Source organism: Erythrolamprus reginae, chromosome 1 (assembly GCF_031021105.1).
Source record: "Erythrolamprus reginae isolate rEryReg1 chromosome 1, rEryReg1.hap1, whole genome shotgun sequence".
Taxonomy (NCBI): domain Eukaryota; kingdom Metazoa; phylum Chordata; class Lepidosauria; order Squamata; family Dipsadidae; genus Erythrolamprus; species Erythrolamprus reginae.
This window is the reverse complement of record NC_091950.1, coordinates 253,987,109-254,003,755: the sequence shown is the minus strand read 5'-3', so window position 1 is coordinate 254,003,755 and position 16,647 is coordinate 253,987,109. Positions and strand designations below refer to the sequence as shown.

The 16,647-nt window shown below is 34.7% G+C and overlaps 1 protein-coding gene across 3 annotated transcripts in view; it reads right to left on the bottom strand.

Moving 5' to 3' along the window:
* Positions 1-16,647, bottom strand: part of CYRIA (CYFIP related Rac1 interactor A) — an 84,311-nt gene that overhangs the window by 35,977 nt on the left and 31,687 nt on the right. For all 3 annotated transcript variants that reach the window (XM_070738591.1, XM_070738602.1, XM_070738609.1), the window contains 2 exons: positions 7,785-7,835; positions 4,554-4,589 (listed from right to left, as the gene is read on the bottom strand). The gene's annotated coding sequence lies outside the window, so the exon portion shown is untranslated. The remainder of the gene's footprint in view (positions 1-4,553; positions 4,590-7,784; positions 7,836-16,647) is intronic.

Below are 16,647 nucleotides of genomic sequence, written 5' to 3'. Positions count from 1 at the left end.
AAGAGGAAAAAAGTCCCGATATGTCACATGACACCACTGTGACGATGTGGGTTTGACATCCCTACAACAGAATAAACTAAAATTAGGTAGCTTAACCACTTATTTGTTTCCTCTGCCCTGACTTTCTGTAAGTTTCAATATATAAAGTATTTTACAGGATTTCTATATGACAAAATCTTGCAACAAACTGGATGAGATTAAAAATGGAAAGACAGATCATCAAAATAATAAAAAATTAAGCTCTATACATAGTGAAGGAATTTGGAGAGACATTGTTAAAGATTACCATCTTCCCATTTTCAATGTAGGACTGGAACAGATTTAAATGACCTAAGGCATGTCCATATCTTGCTCTATGTCCACATATGGAGCTAACTAGTTAACTATGAATGCATTTTTGTTATGTGCAACATGTAAACAACTATGGTTTAGAACTATGGCACAATGATATAATGTCCTTGTTGTAATTTAAGATGGAAAGCTGAGTGAGAGGCTACATATATTATTATCATTTGTATTTCTTAGTTAAGGTTGTAAGACTAAGTACACTGTTTTCTCCAAAATAACACATCTCCTGATAATAAGCCCCAATTGTGCTTTTCAGTGCATGTCAATAAGGCCAAGCACTTATTTCAGGGTTCAAAAAAATATGAGACAGGGTCTTATTTTGGGGGAAACACGGTAATTAATTCTTCAAATTCTCCTTAATCCCAGCCAATTTTTTGATATGGTCAGGAAGAGGAAAAGGTAAAAGACTGATCAAGAAATCTCCACGTGTACTTTGGTTTTAAGATTTTGGACTTCCCATAGGAAGGATCAAAGGTTCAGGAACCCACTTGGCTACATAGTTGATTTCGGGCTACTTATCATCTTTCTGTGTAACAATTCTCAAAAGATTGGTGTGGTAAGAATAAAATAAGAAAATGTCCTCAATAGAATAGAATAGAATTTTATTGGTCAAGTGTGATTGGACACACAAGGAATCTGTCTTGGTGCATATGCTCTCAGCGTACATAAAAGAAAAAGATACATTTGTCAAGAATCATGTGGTACAACACAAGTGTGCTATACTCAACTTGGAAAGAAAGGGATGCTACAAATGTCGTTAATTAAGAAACAACATAAACGTAAGAATTATTCATTTCATTACTGAATCTGTTCAGCTCACAACAAAAATATAACGTGTTTAAATTAAAATTTCTTAATTTTAATTATTTATTAAAATATATTAAAATATTATATAACAAAAGTATGTTACTGTTACTCTATTACATTAACTGAATAAAAATAATGGTAGACACATAATCTGTAGCTGCAAAGATCACTGTCCTGGTGCCTTTATCGTATTTGTGGAGTTTGGTGTCATTTAACATTCCACATACAGGCACTGGGAAGAAATTCTCTAAATCATTCACAGTGGACACAAAGTGGAAGTTATTTAAGGAATTAGACCACCAAGGCCAATTCCCTCAACATAAAAGTAAATTCCAAATCAATTAGTTGGGGGAAAGATCAGAAGTAACATGAGAAAAAAATATTTTACTGAAAGAGTAGTAGATGCTTAGAACAAACTTCCAGCAGATGTGATTGGTAAATCCACAGTAACTGAATTTAAACATGCCTGGGATAAACATATATCCATCCTAAGATAAAATACAGAAAATAGTATAAGGGCAGACTAGATGGCCCATGAGGCCTTTTTCTGCTGCCAATCTTCTATGTTTCTAGGTTTCTAATTTCAAAGCCTTATTGTTGCTGGGAAAAGCTTGTCATTATAAGATTTGACCACTAAGTGGCAACCTTAGCTTGCCAAAGTAAAAACATAAACACAAATCTCCACCCACTCCAGCGCATTGCAGATACCTGATCTCAGAACACAAATGTAAGTGGTAACTCAGACCGCCAATAAAATAGACAGTGATAAAGGTTGGAATTTATGATAGGCTACTGTATAACTAAAATGAAAGATCAGCAAGATTTTAAAATCTTGTCCATAGGAATAAGGGATGAAAGAAACAAGACAAGGAAATCCCGGTGAAACTAGCTTTCAGGAATGCTTCCCAACCCTTTTATCAGCAGTTGCCATAGATGCCTGTTATTTTATTTTTTGTCACAACATAATAGGGTGTGTGGGGAGGTATGTACGTGTGCATTCACATCTTCCCCTAGGGACTAATCAGTGTCTGTACATACTGTTGTATATGTTTGTCTGGAACAGTCAATGTTGGTTCCTTTCTGGTTTCTATGCATGTGGAGATATTGTGTTTATGTATTTGCTACGCGCCCCCCCCCCCCCAACTTTGAGTTCTCTTTGCCAATATGTGCTCTGAAGGCACTGGATCAGCTGTTTGGGAATGTGGTTCTTATTTTTTCCAACACTTATCCTGTGCTAACTCATAATCAGTATTTTTTTAAAAAATAAATATCTGAGAAGAACCATGTTGGTTCAGCCAATTGCATTTTTTATTCCAGCATGTTGTTCCAGAAATGGTCAAGATTCAGAAAAATTGGGTAAATCTGCACAAACAAGACATGAATACAATAGTGCCCTTTTTGTGTGATTTACCTAGTAACGTTATTAACTGTGCTTCATGAGCAACACATGGGATGTAAATAATAAAAGAAATATATATTTCTTCTGAAACTAGAGAAAATACACAGCATCATTTGTATTAGCCACAATTAATTTATGAAAGTCAACCCTTATTTAAAGATACCCAACTTGATAGCTATTATATTTTAGAGTAACTTATAAAGACCCATCTTTTTTATTTGTTATGGAGTTTCCTTCATCTTTAATCAGTGACTCAGACTTTAGTTATTATGTAAGAGAGATTCCCTTTCTCTACATTTTCTGCACCATGCATGAATTTAAATATTGCATTAAAATGTTTTTATTGCAGTGTAGACTGTTAAAGAAACAAGACAGCATACATAAATATATCTTTCACCAATTAAGAGTACTATTATCCTATGATTAAGGAAAAAACAGTACCTTAAAATATATACATTTCATATGATTTTAGGTTTCAATTGTTGTTTAATATATACTGACCATTATTTTAACAACATGTTTTGCCTTGGTATTTTATTGTGCTTTACTATGTCCTGCCAATTTTGGTGGGTGGTATTAAACATTGGAAATAAACAAACAAAAATAAAATAAAATAAAATAAAATAAAATAAAATAAAATAAAATAAAATAAAATAAAATAAAATAAAATAAAATAAAATAAAATAAAATAAAATAAAATAAAATAAAATAAAATAAAATAAAATAAAATATATAAACCAATGGCAGCTGTTAAGTATTACTTTGATTGACAAAATCAGAAATGAAGAGGTCATAAGCTGCCTGGGAAAGCCAAAGGAAATCTTCAAAACTACAAAAAAAGTGAAAGTTGGAATATTTTAGACATGTGATGCGACACCCAGAAAAATACGACATATTTCAGAAAAAGAACATCATGGCTTCAAAATCTAAGGGAAAGGTTTAAACTGGTGTTAACCAGCCTACCTTCTATGCAAACCTCCATGAACAATTAGATAAAATATAGTGGGGAAACGTATGCATAATTGGCAACTATAATGCTATATCTGATAGGAAAAAAGATTATAACAGTAATAATAGGAAAAAATCAAGGGGAATACTTCCTAAAACATTTGTTGATATGGAAAATGAATTTGATCTGATTGACGGATGGCACTATCTGAATCCCAAGGAAAAACAAGATACTTTTTTTCATATCCACATAGGTCATGGTCAAGGATAGATATGGACTGCATGAACAGAGGCTTAATAACAGAAGTAAGCATGACAGAGAAAAATAAAATAACAAAAAGATTTTATGCAGAACTTTATAAGCAAGGGGAAATCGGAGAGACATAAATTAAGGAATATTTGAAAGACAAAAATTTGCCAGTCGTTTCAGAAGAAGATAAGTCCATACTAAATAGTAAAATAACAATAACAGAATTAAGAACCGCTATAAATAAACAAAAAAACAACAAATCATCCAAGAAATGTATACATTTCAGATAGCACAATTCAGGGATTTATTTTGAAAATGTATCTTGTACAAAGCATCATGTATAAACAACTAATACTAGAAACCAACATGTTTCACATTAGTTATGGAGATTTTATACTGTGTCAGTATTAATAACATAAACAGTTTACTAATTTAAAAACACTGAAGTTACATATTTTGTTAAAATATACTCTTTCCATTATTTAATTAGTTAATGATCCAATATAAGCAGTTTTGGCATATGTTTCAGCAGGTGTATACCTAAAGTGCTAATAAATTAAGGAAATTTGAAGAAATCAGGGATTTCTTAATTCAATCATAGCTAGAGACATATTCACTTGTATGTATATATGAAAATACCATTAATTTCAGAGAGAACTACATAGGGACAGGACCTAAACTTTTTGAATAATACATACAAATATGTACATATGTACATGATAAAACAGACTAGATTCAAAAAATACATAAAAACAATATGCAGTATACAATATACATTTGATACAATAACTATTTTCTTACCTGATAATGTATTTCTTTTGAATCAAGTTCTCCAATCTGTAAAATCAGAATTGTATAATCAATTATACCTCATATGGAATGGTAATGTGTGCACAGTCATAGACAAATCCTGTTCAAATATCTTCTTTGCCTTCACATTTTGAATGGGATTTTACTTGGGCTATCAAACGTCTTGCTTACTATCAGTATAGTTCAACATTCTTTTTTTAAAAAAATGTACATTGCATGAAGACATGCATAATAGAGAAAGAAACATTAACTGACAGACCCAAAATATTACATGGATGTCTACGTATAGAAGAAACTAGACAATAAAGGATTTACTTTGACCATGACATGCATGCAAATGGATTGGAGAAGGCAACGATACTAGGAATGGTTCGGTAAGGTCAAGAAGAAGAGGCAAGCAAGGAACTTATAGGTTTGATAGTACAAAGCTGATACAAAAATGAACAACCAACAATTGAAAGAAGCTGTGTTTGACAGGGTAGCATGGAGTGCACTTCCCTATAAAGCCATCAAGAGTTGGATAGCACTGAATGGTTAAAACTAACTAAGACAATAAAGGGTTACCATTTTAGAGATATTTCTTTACTTAAACAGAGAAACAGAATGACCAAGAAGAAAGAAACAGTAAGAATGGTACCAACTTCCAATTTCTTGCAGGCCTGACCATGACTGATCAGCCTGCAGCAGCCAGTGGTAGGACTGGTTTACCTAGCTTCTAGAGCAGTGTTTCCCAACCTTGGCAACTTGAAGATATTTGGACTTCAACTCCCAGAATTCCCCAGGCAGCAAATGTTGGCTGGGGAATTCTGGGAGTTGAAGTCCAGATATCTTCAAGTTGCCAAGGCTGGGAAACAATGTTCTAGAGGACCAGAGTAGGACTGGTCTACTGGTTTCCCAGGTGTCAGAATAGCAGTAGTGAAATGACCACAAATTTGCCAGATTTCAATCCCACAAAAGTTCGTGTGTCCTGGATTTTGAACCCAGCCCATTTGAGGTACCTTGATTAAAAAAAAATCATTCCCTTGTTTCACCCAGTTAAAGGTTACAAGCATGAGTTACATTTTTAACTGAGCTATTGAATAACCCACACAATCCATTGGATAAAAACACCAAAGTAAATCAGACAACTTGCTTATAAACCATTCACTAGAATTCATCCAGTGCACTAAAGCCCAAGTCAACCAAACCAATTAGGGCTCAGGGCAAGGCACGAGCCAGATCACAATATGCCATTTTAAAAATCCATTGCCACAACAAAAATTAAAAGAAATAATAAAGACAGAACTGCACATTACCCTTAAGAAATAAGCCTGAATTTTATACGATGGATTGTAAAATGAATGAATTAAAAGTCCTGGCATTCCTGAAATCTGACTTACAAATGGTTTTAATTTTTAATTTTTAATAATATTTAAATGTTTGAAATACTAATGTAATTTCATTTGTGATTTTACAGTTAAAATCTGTAAAACACACATGTGTGTTTGTGTGTGTGTGTGTGAGAGAGAGAGAGAGAGAGAGAAAGTCAAGCTTGAGATTATGACCTACCGTATGTTTCTTCCCACTTTCATTTCACAACTTTATTCTCAGCACAAAACAGACTACTAGAACAGTAGATATATTATAAAACTAGCTAGTTGTGACACTTTTCCCCATTTATTCTTAATACTTAATACATTTAATTGAAAGCCATAACATTAAAGGTACATACTGTACTTTGTTTCAACCTTTAATAAGATGCGATCCAAACGTTTTGCAAGATATTCCGATATTAAACCAACAAAACTTATAATGGATCCTTCTGCAATCTCAGAATTCTTCATCTTTAAGTCAATAAATATCCTGATGTTTTTATACCAGCATCACTATCACTTCCCAGAATATAAATAGTTCCAAATTAGGAAGGACAAATTTCTTTTTCAATACTACCCCAATTATATCCTGTAGGTCAGCATTTACTATAGAGGAAGTATACACATTCAGTAACGCTGGTTAAAAAATAGGGGAATTCTAGAAGTACATTAATGAGGAAATTGATGTAGGATTAAAAACCCCATGTTTTCAAATCATTATATGCATTTTGAAAATCATTTCAACTACTAACATCTAAATTTAAATACAAAGAACCAGCAATGTCTTAGCATCACATAAATCTGTTGATTCTGAATCAAAGTTTCTACAGATATGTTATATTAAATAAAGTATGGCACAGTTATACTTACTAAAGATGTGGTGTAAATCAAACAAGTAAATTAAAAAATAAACTTCATCCAGACTGTTAATGCTGGGTAGTGTTATGTTTTCTTATTTGGTTTCCTACATCCATTTTTAAAAAGACCATCTGTCATAAACACTTATAACATACTCTAACAACAAAAAAAGGAATGCAAAAGAAGTATATCTGCAGTATATCTCATTCTGACTGCAGAATGAATAACTGAATGAATGATCAAGTTTCAGCAATTATTTAGGACTACATGATTGAATGATTCAATAAAAAGGGAATTTAAATATCAATTACCTTAGTAACCTTTTCTTAATTATTCAAATGAACATAAAATTAGGAAGGTTTAGTAACAGATTGTTTAAACTGAAATCTACAGACATCTAGGTGGTTGCTGATCACCAAATATTTAACCCTCTATCCCAGTGGAGATCTGTTCACTGGTATGTTAGTACCTACTAGATTTCTTGCACTTGATAATTATCTAGCAGGAACTTGTCCAGGCAATTTCTGAGAATGGACATGATTAAATGGAAGAAGAAAAAAATCTCATCCATCCATCCATCATTTATCATCTGTCTGTCTGTCTGTCTGTCTGTCTGTCTATCTACATATAATCTATCTATCAAATATGTCATCTCTCAAAAAAGAAAAACAAAAAACAAAACTACAACACTGTCTCCTATGTGGGTCGAAACAACCCAGAATTTTGTTTGGAAATACTTAAAAAACACATGCCTTGAAAAATTAAAAAGGTAAAGTGAATACTTGAAGTGGGTAAATCTGATAAGTATTTTTACCAATTTGCCTTTTGATAAAGGAGTATTTAATGTCTGGATAAATTTACCAAAGCAGCTACTTGTGAGAGTGCTCATATTACTCTTAATAGCTTCTATTTAAATCAAAACAGTTATAGCTACACCACTAGTATTTTTTCAGGAAAAATAGTTAAATAAAAAAGTACCCCCCAAAGTATATACTCAACTTTGTAAACTCACCTGTTTAAAAATTCTCCAATTTCTTCTGGAGATCTAAGAAGAAAATGACACCTGCAAATTTAAATTCAGAATGTTAATTTATTGTAATTCATTGGTTTAAGGAAATGCATTATAAAAAAGGTAGACTACACAATATACATGGTAATGAATACCAGCAAGTATTTGGAAGTATTTCATTGATGTATAAACTGATTAAGACACCGGGAATATTCCCTTACATACAAATTATCTCATTTAGTGTTTTGTAGTTTTGCATTACATTTAAAACATTCTTCTTGTGTTATTCTTAAGACTTTCTAGCGAACTTCCTTCTCTTTTCCCATATGAAATATACACTAAGAGAGTATTTTTGAAATACAGAACAAGGATTACAGATGGGTTATTTCCAGTTAAGGCCCCAACCACTAAGCTCAAACATGTTCCGATAACTTGGTCATCTCTTGCTCATCACCCATGATTCAGCTACAGAACTGCTGACTGTTCTCAGAATCACATAGACAAGGTGGAATGGCCAGATTCATTTGCTGTCTTGTTGAGTAAAGCTTAACCATAATCAAGAAAAACAAGGATCCTCCAGACCACTATAACTATAGTAATCTCAAACCAGGGCACTTTCCAGGTAAAACTGATCTCCAATGTTTAAAACATTTCAGCAAAGGTACATTAGCATTATACTGCCTGCCTCCTCCTCCTCATTCCACCTAACTCCAAATGACTCAGACAGCAATAAAAGGAATAAAACTGTACAAGAATAAACAAAAATACAAGATGACAAACCAGAGGAGAGAAAACAAACCCACACAACTTAAAGGGGCTCCCAGTTACCTTTACCAAAGGCCCAAGGCCCCAAGCAAGAACAAGGTCTTCAAAAAAAAAACCAGCAGGATGGGGACCATTAGGGTCTCTTGGGAAACCTCATTCAGAGAAGTCTGGCATTGTGAGAGACAAGGAGTGCTTCCAGGGCCCCAACAAATGGTGTTGTTTAAGCGACGGCATCTAATGTGCGTCAAACCCATGCCTGATTGTATCAGTTGGACAGATATGGAGGGGGATAAGCATCCAGAATCACATTCAGAAGCAAACTGGCAATGAGTACAACTCATAGGCAGGAGTCTTACATTGTTAGGAGGCATGCTCATCAATGCCTGCCCTGCTGCATTATATACCAGAGTAGTCTTCCAGGGCAGTCCCTGTACTGTGGCAGTCAAGCCATGACTTATTTATCCAGGAATAAAAATATTTTTACCTCTTATCAAATAAGTAGTTTTAAAATACAAAGTTATTTTACCTTCACTGAGTAAAAGAGAGTTGAAGCAGGTTACGTTTTATTTTTCTAACTGTCAGGTCCAAAACCAAGAATAACATGTTATTCTTCCAGGATCAGTTTCTTTATTGTTTTGATACCTATGAACAAACTTTTGTCAGACTAAGGATTCTTCTCCACTATCTGCATATACTGTACTCTGTAAATATTAGGGAGGGGCTGTCTTCACCCTTCCTTTCACCGGTAATATACAGATTGAGTTGCTTCTTACACTTGTGGAATACACCCCCTCCCTCCTGGAAATCCACCTCCTTTCTATATTCCATTACACTGACTTTCCTAAGATGGTAAAGGAATGTCTCAACTTCAGAGTCAACCTTCAATTAAGTCAATCCATTACTTTTGTAGACTTCCTCAAGATTATTTTAATCATTTAAATACCACAGCAATTACTTGTTCTTCTAGATCCTTGATGGCGTAGCTGTGGCATGCATGCCACAGGTGGCACATGGAGCCATATTGTAGGACACATGAGAGGTTGCCATATGTCAGCTCCAGTGTGCATGTGTGTGCTGGCCAGCTGATTTTTGGCCTTGGGAAAGGCCATTTCACCCTCCAGATGCTTCAGGAAGCTTTCTAAACCCTCCAGAGTACAAAAAACAGCACAACAGGCAAACCAGAAGTCCATTTTTCTGAACTTCTGCTTTTCCCGTTTGGCCTTTTTTTTTCACATCCTCACTTTAGTGAGACCTGTGCGCATGCGTGTGGATGGGGGGATTATACACATGCGTGGGGAGAGGGAATGGGTGTGGACAAATGCATGCATGCTAGCACACCTACATACAACCTTTTGGCACGCAAACCAAAAAAAGGTTCACCATCATTGTTCTAAATCAGAGGTAGGCAAAGTTGGCTCTTGTATGACTTGTGGATTTCAAGTCCCAGAATTCCTAAGCTAGCATGATTGACTCAGGAATTCTGGGAGTTGAAGTCCACAAGTCATACAAGAGCCAACTTTGCCTTCCCCTGTTCTAGATGATCCTAATCTGCATTTTATGTAATTTAATTTCTGACAACATGCAAAGTTATTCATACTAGTGACTATCAATTAGCAAAAGGTATGCTGAGTCTCCACCCTGATGAGAAGTATTCCTAGAACTCTCTGGATCTAGACAGGTTAGTTCCACAACCCTTCTTTCTGCTTAGAGCAAACATGGATCTACTTCACAACTGCCTTCCATTAGATACCTATGAGGAGATATAACTCAGATGTTGTAAACTCCATGTACCTAATGTTCTATATTATATAATTTGGCAGAATTATTACATTTACCTATCATAAGCTTCCTAACAAACAGGAAGCAGCAGGTGAAGCTAAGAAGAATCAAATGCCTGTACAATTAGCACACCCACCCACCCCAGGCTGTGTGCTCTCTCCGCTTCTTTTCTCTCTATATACCAATAACTTAATCTCTAACAATCCATTTGTTAAACTACTGAAGTTCGCAGATGACACAACAGTGATCGGACTCATTTGAAACAATGATGAATCCGCATACAGATTGGAGGTTGAACAACTAGCTTTGTGGTGCAACTGGAACAATCTGGAACTGAATACACTCAGAACCGTGTATGGTGGTAGACTTTAGGAGAAACCAGCCCATACTTCCACCGCTTACTATACTAGAAAACACAGTATCAACAGTAGGTTCTAGATTCTATCATAACACAAGATTTAAAATGAATACCTAACATCAAAAAATGTCATTAAAAAAGAACAACAAAGAATGTTCTTTCCGCACCAACTCAGAAACCTCAAACTGCCCAAGGAGCTGCTGATACAGTTCTACAGAGGAATTATTGAGTCTGTCATCTGTACCTCATAAGAACATAAGAAGAGCCATGCTGAATCAGGCCAAAGCCCATTGAGTCCAGCATTCTGTGTCACACAGTGGCCCATCAATTGTATATGGGAATCTTGAGCAGAAAGAGAAGGCAAAACCCTCCCTTTCCTTTAACCCCCAACAAATGGTACTCAAGGGAATCCTGCCTGCTTCAACCAACATAGAGGCGGCACATGGACATCCGTTTCAATAACCACTGATACACTTGGCATCCATGAATCTGTATAATCCTGCCTTGAAGCTATCAAGGCTGACAGCTGTCATAACCTCTTCTGGAAGTGAATTCCATAAACCAACGACCTCTATTACTGTCTAGTTTGGTCCTGCAACCCAACAAGACAGTAACAAATTTCAGAAGATAATCAGAACTGCAGAAAAAGCAATTGCTACCAGCCTGCCTTCCATTAAGGACCTCTATACTGCACAAGTCAAAAAGAGGACTGTGAAAATATTTACAGACACTTCACATCTTGGACAAAAACTGTTTCAACTCCTACTTTCAAAACAATGTCACAGACTTGCACAGCATTGCACACCAGAACATAGACACAAAAACAGTTTTTCCCCAAATGTCATCACTCTGCTAAACAAATAATTCCCTCAACACTGTCAAATGACTGTTATTTACTAACAGTCTATGCACTATTATTAATATTATCATTCCCATCACCCATCTCCTCCCACAAATGACTGTATGACTGTAACTTTGTTGCTTGTATCCTTGTAATTTATATTAACTGGTTCCTAATATGATTTGATTGCTTATTCATACCTGGATTATTATTATCATACCTTGTTGTACCCTATGATTCTTGACAAACCTATCTTTACTTTTATGTACACTGAGAGCATATGCACCAAAGACAAATTCCTTGTGTGTCACATTTGGACAATAAAATTCTATTTTATACAAGCAATTCCTTGTGTTATAACAAATTTCAATGTCCTTATTTCAGAGGCATTTGACAGGGTATAGTATTAAAGTCAATCATAAAAGAAGGAAGATGCAAATTTCAAATTTGTTCAGGTACTTCAAAATTCAAGATAAATGTGGTAGTTTTTAGTTCTTGGCCTACAAAAATGATAAATCGCCAAAGTGTAATACTTAATGACAATAAGGTAGTGAACAAATCCACTTAACTATACTTTCTAAATGGCCAATTCAGAACCTGTAACACAGCAGTCAACTATGAATTCTGAGAAAAAAAGCTCAGTATACATGCCAAGTTTGAGCAATCATACTTTACAATCATTTTAACTCAGGGCAATACACAACTACTGCTGTGGAGGTTTCCAGCTGTGAAATAAAATGAAGTCATTACTCTCCAGCATCACCACCAAAAGGGGGGGGGGGGGGGAGTGTAACAACACAGTCGAAAGCAACTTACAATATGACTAAGATAAAATATTCCAAAATAAAACATCTAGGCCCCAAACAAATTTCCATTAATATTTTGTTTGTCCTCAATTGTTATTTCCTCTCTTCTTTTCAAAATGACACATTAAATAGAAACAAAAGATGTCCGTCAGGAAATATGGATCAGACAGCCTTTCTACCCTACTCGTTCTTACTTATCTTAATTGCTGTAGGAATATTATAATATTAACTCCCATAGCAAATGGATGTTTTCAAGATGGAGCCTGGATACTCTAGCAATCAGAATGTTGATCTTCCATCTCTAATTCATTCAGAAATCTGATGATGAGTGAGACATAGAATGTTAAACTTGTCTTAACATTCTCTTTACTCTGCAGAAGAATAAACACTTATTATATATACAATGGAAGCTAGGCTAAGATATAATATATTTAAGCATTCTCCCTCACCCTTTTCTGAATATCTCCAGATGCAAACTGGATCAACTAAGAATGTACAATAAATATCTACCTTAAAAAAAATTAAGTAAAATTGGGGTGTTTTAAAACTTGCTGATTTTTTTATGGCTCAGAAGCCAAGGATGGCCTTGCTTAATATTTGAATGACAGTCTTCCAAAAATATATTTGGCTTGTAGACTACATAGAGACGTTTAAGACACTATATTGGAAGAGAGCAATGACAAACCATACCACAAAATAACCATGTTTGACCTAAAGGAGACTGAAAATTTAAGTTTGGCTTGAATTTGTTTACTGTGATGAAAAGCTTTTTCTCCATCCAAACAGCAACTCCTATAGGATGGGTTACAAATATGTTAATGTAAAAATTAACAACTTGTCTCCCTCTCAAATTTAAATGAGAATTCTTTGGAATTCACATGGGATCACAGGATGTAGGCATCTTGGCAGCTGCATTAAAATGTGTTTAAAACAATGAAGTGTTTCTTTGACTCTGTGTTAATGTGAAGTGGGGAATTGATTCCATTCAAGGTCTCCAGCTGTGTACTCACCAACAGTATGCAATCGAACATAACAACAACACAATAAAAAACTATTAGTGGTCAATATTATTGTGCTGCTGGGTTAAAAAACCTTGGCAGTCACCTTATTTCTCAATTCAGTTAAAATTTCAGGATAAAACTTTTCCAGGTTTGTTTTTTTAAAGGAAGGACTCAAGTTTTTATATAGTCTCATATTTTTCTTCTCTTCTTGTACTTTCACTATAGAATAACTCAAATAGCACAGCTAGTAGAAAATTACATTTTAGATATACCTGATGTGTGACTGGAACTGACAACCATGCATTTAATCTCGTCAGGATAATTAATAACATTTCCTGGAAATTAGCTCTCTATCTGAGAGAATCAGGACAGGTTGCCCCTATGACTAAGATGTACAAGCTGGCAGGCAATGTAATCTTTGTAAGTCTTAACATAATTTCATGTAAGAATGAAATTGAAGAAGTACTAAATTATGATACTTCATCATATGATTATAAATAGAAATATAATCCTAGGGCTAGAAGGAGCCTTGGGGGGTCTTATTGTCCAACCTCCTGCCCAAGAGAGGAATTCTTTTCCATCATAGATAAATGGTTGTCCAGTCTTTTCCTTTAAAAATCTGTAATGATGGACCTCTGTACACAGTTACAACTCTGTGTTCTTCCAAGAACTAAAGGCTACTCAGAATTATTAATCCACTGTTGATTGATCACCAAAATAAGCAGCAGAGAAAATTACTTTGAACTTCAGGGGAATACCTGGACAAGCAAACTGAATGTTTATTGTGGTAAATAGCAGCTTTTAAAAAATCAAGAAGCCTAAGACCCAAGAAATGCTGAAATAATTACACTTATCCTGGCCTACAACCATAATAAAATCTGAATCTAGTGTAGTATGTATGGTTCTCATATAAGCAGCATTATGCGGAAAACAGTCAAAGTTAATGGTTTCATTATTATTAAAAACTGCAAAAAATATGTTTAAAACTATAGATTACCACTGAAAAAATACTCAAGACAAACCTCAGTGAAGCAGATACTGTATTTTAGGAACTCCTAAAATAAATTGTGCAGACTTTAACTGTGGCATCTTTGGTCAAAACCTCAGCACCTCATCTTTTCAAGATACACAGTATTTTGATCTTATATTGGGGGCGATAGTGTCACAAATGACACTACAGTTCCTTCTTTTCATTTTATGGACAAAAAGTAGAAGAAATTTAATTCAGTTCAATAAAATGCTCATTTCAGGCAATTCACTTAAAAATGTGCAAATTGTAATGAAAGTCTCTCTCCCTTGATGAAAATGTACACATCCCAAATGAATAAACAAATAAACAAACTTTTGTATTCTAAAATATTTGGTGAGTTAGATGTTGTTCCTATAAATGCATTCTATACATTAGTTTCCATGATGGTTTAAGTGTGCTCATGGTTTTATCAGTAACATTTGACTCATTTTTTAAAATAGATTAAACTGAACAGAAGAGTAGCAAAAATGCACATATGCATTAGTTGCTATTTACAGATGTCCTATAGTAGTTTTTACAGATGTCCTACACTACAATGTCTCCCTCTATCAACATGCTAAATGCTGCTTTCTATTTAAAAAAAGTATCTTAACACAAATAGGCTGAAATGCTAATTAAAAACCCATTATTAATCAGCTTGTGCAAGTAACAGGAATATTATACAAGCAATTTCCTCAGTGGCTTGAAGGATTTTGTTATGTCCTGGTTAGATGTCCTAATTTAGATCATATGCAATTGAATGTGACAGTGTTCATATGGCACCAGAGAGGGCTTTTTCCTCTAGAGAAGAATTTTTTTTCTAATGATTTTACTTGATTAAAAAAAAAAGAACTACACTAATCTAATTCTGCTGACTGCTGGATGCCTCAAGGTTGACTCAGCTTCCCCCCTTCCAAGATTGGTAAAATGAGGACGCAGATTGTTGGGGGCAATATGCTGACTGTAAAACTGCTTAGAGAGGGCTGTAAAGCACTGTGACGTGGTATCTAAAGTTTAAAGGCTATTGCTATCAGAGTTAAAAGGTTATGATGGAACAACAGGCCATCACCTAGGTACTTGAAGAAGAACAAGACCCCAAAAGCTTGATAGCAAATAAAGAAGGAAAAATTGTGCACTGCAGCTAACCCATATAGCATTTATAGCATTAAAGCATTTAGATTTATATACCGCTTCACAGTGCTTTACAGCCCTCTGCAAGTAGTTTACAGAAGGTAAGCATATGTATTGTCCCCAACAATCTGGATCCTCATTTTACCGACCTTGGAAGAATGGAAGGTTGAGTCAATCTTGAGCCTGACTGAGATTTGATCTGCTGGCAGTTGGTGATCAGAGAAGTAGCTTGCAGTATTGCACTCTAACCACTGCACCACCGAGGCTCTATACTGTATAGATAGAATAGAATTATTTATTGGTCAAGCGTGATTGGATACACAAGAAATTTGTCTTGGTGTATACGCTCTCAGTGTACATAAAAGAAAACATAGATTTGTCAAGAATCATGTGGGACAACACTTAATGATTGTCACAGGGGTCAAATAAGCAATGAAGAAACAATCAGTATTAATAAAAATCTTAGGATACAAGCAACAAGTTACAGTCATACAGTCCTAAGTGGGAGGAAAGGGTGATAGGAATGATGAGAAAAAATTAGTAGAAATAGAAGTGTAGACTTAATAAAAAGTTTGACAGTGTTGAGGGAATTATTTGTTTAATAGAGAGATGGCGTTTGGGGAAAAAACTGTTCTTGTGTCTAGTTGTCTTGGTGTGCATTGCTCTGTAGCAACGTTTTGAGGGTAGGAGTTGAAACAATTTGTGTCAATTTTTAGTCTCTGAATGAAACCAGCACTATTATGGCTGGACAAACTAGATCCCCACAAAACAGATAGATGATGGGGAAGAAATTCAAAATTGTATCAAAGTTTTCCTTAATCCAGTACTGTTAAATATATCAATATAAAAGAGAATTAAAACATCTATAACCTTCCAACTGGCTTGGCAGTAATGAATAACATAGTCCAGCACATCTGGAGGGAAAGAGATCAGAAACAACTTATATATGAAGTTTAGGTTAAAAAAACCATAGAGTTTTCATACAAAAATGAAATTTACATACTATTGAACTACATTCTTTACTTCTAGCAGATCAAAGAAGACATAATTGTGTTCTAGCTGCTTATGAGAGAGACAGTGACACAATTAAGGTATTTTGGTCCAAGGCTGGCTACTTCTAAGGAATCATAATCTTCTAAATGACTGCAGAAAGCAATTCAATGATATTGTAGCCAA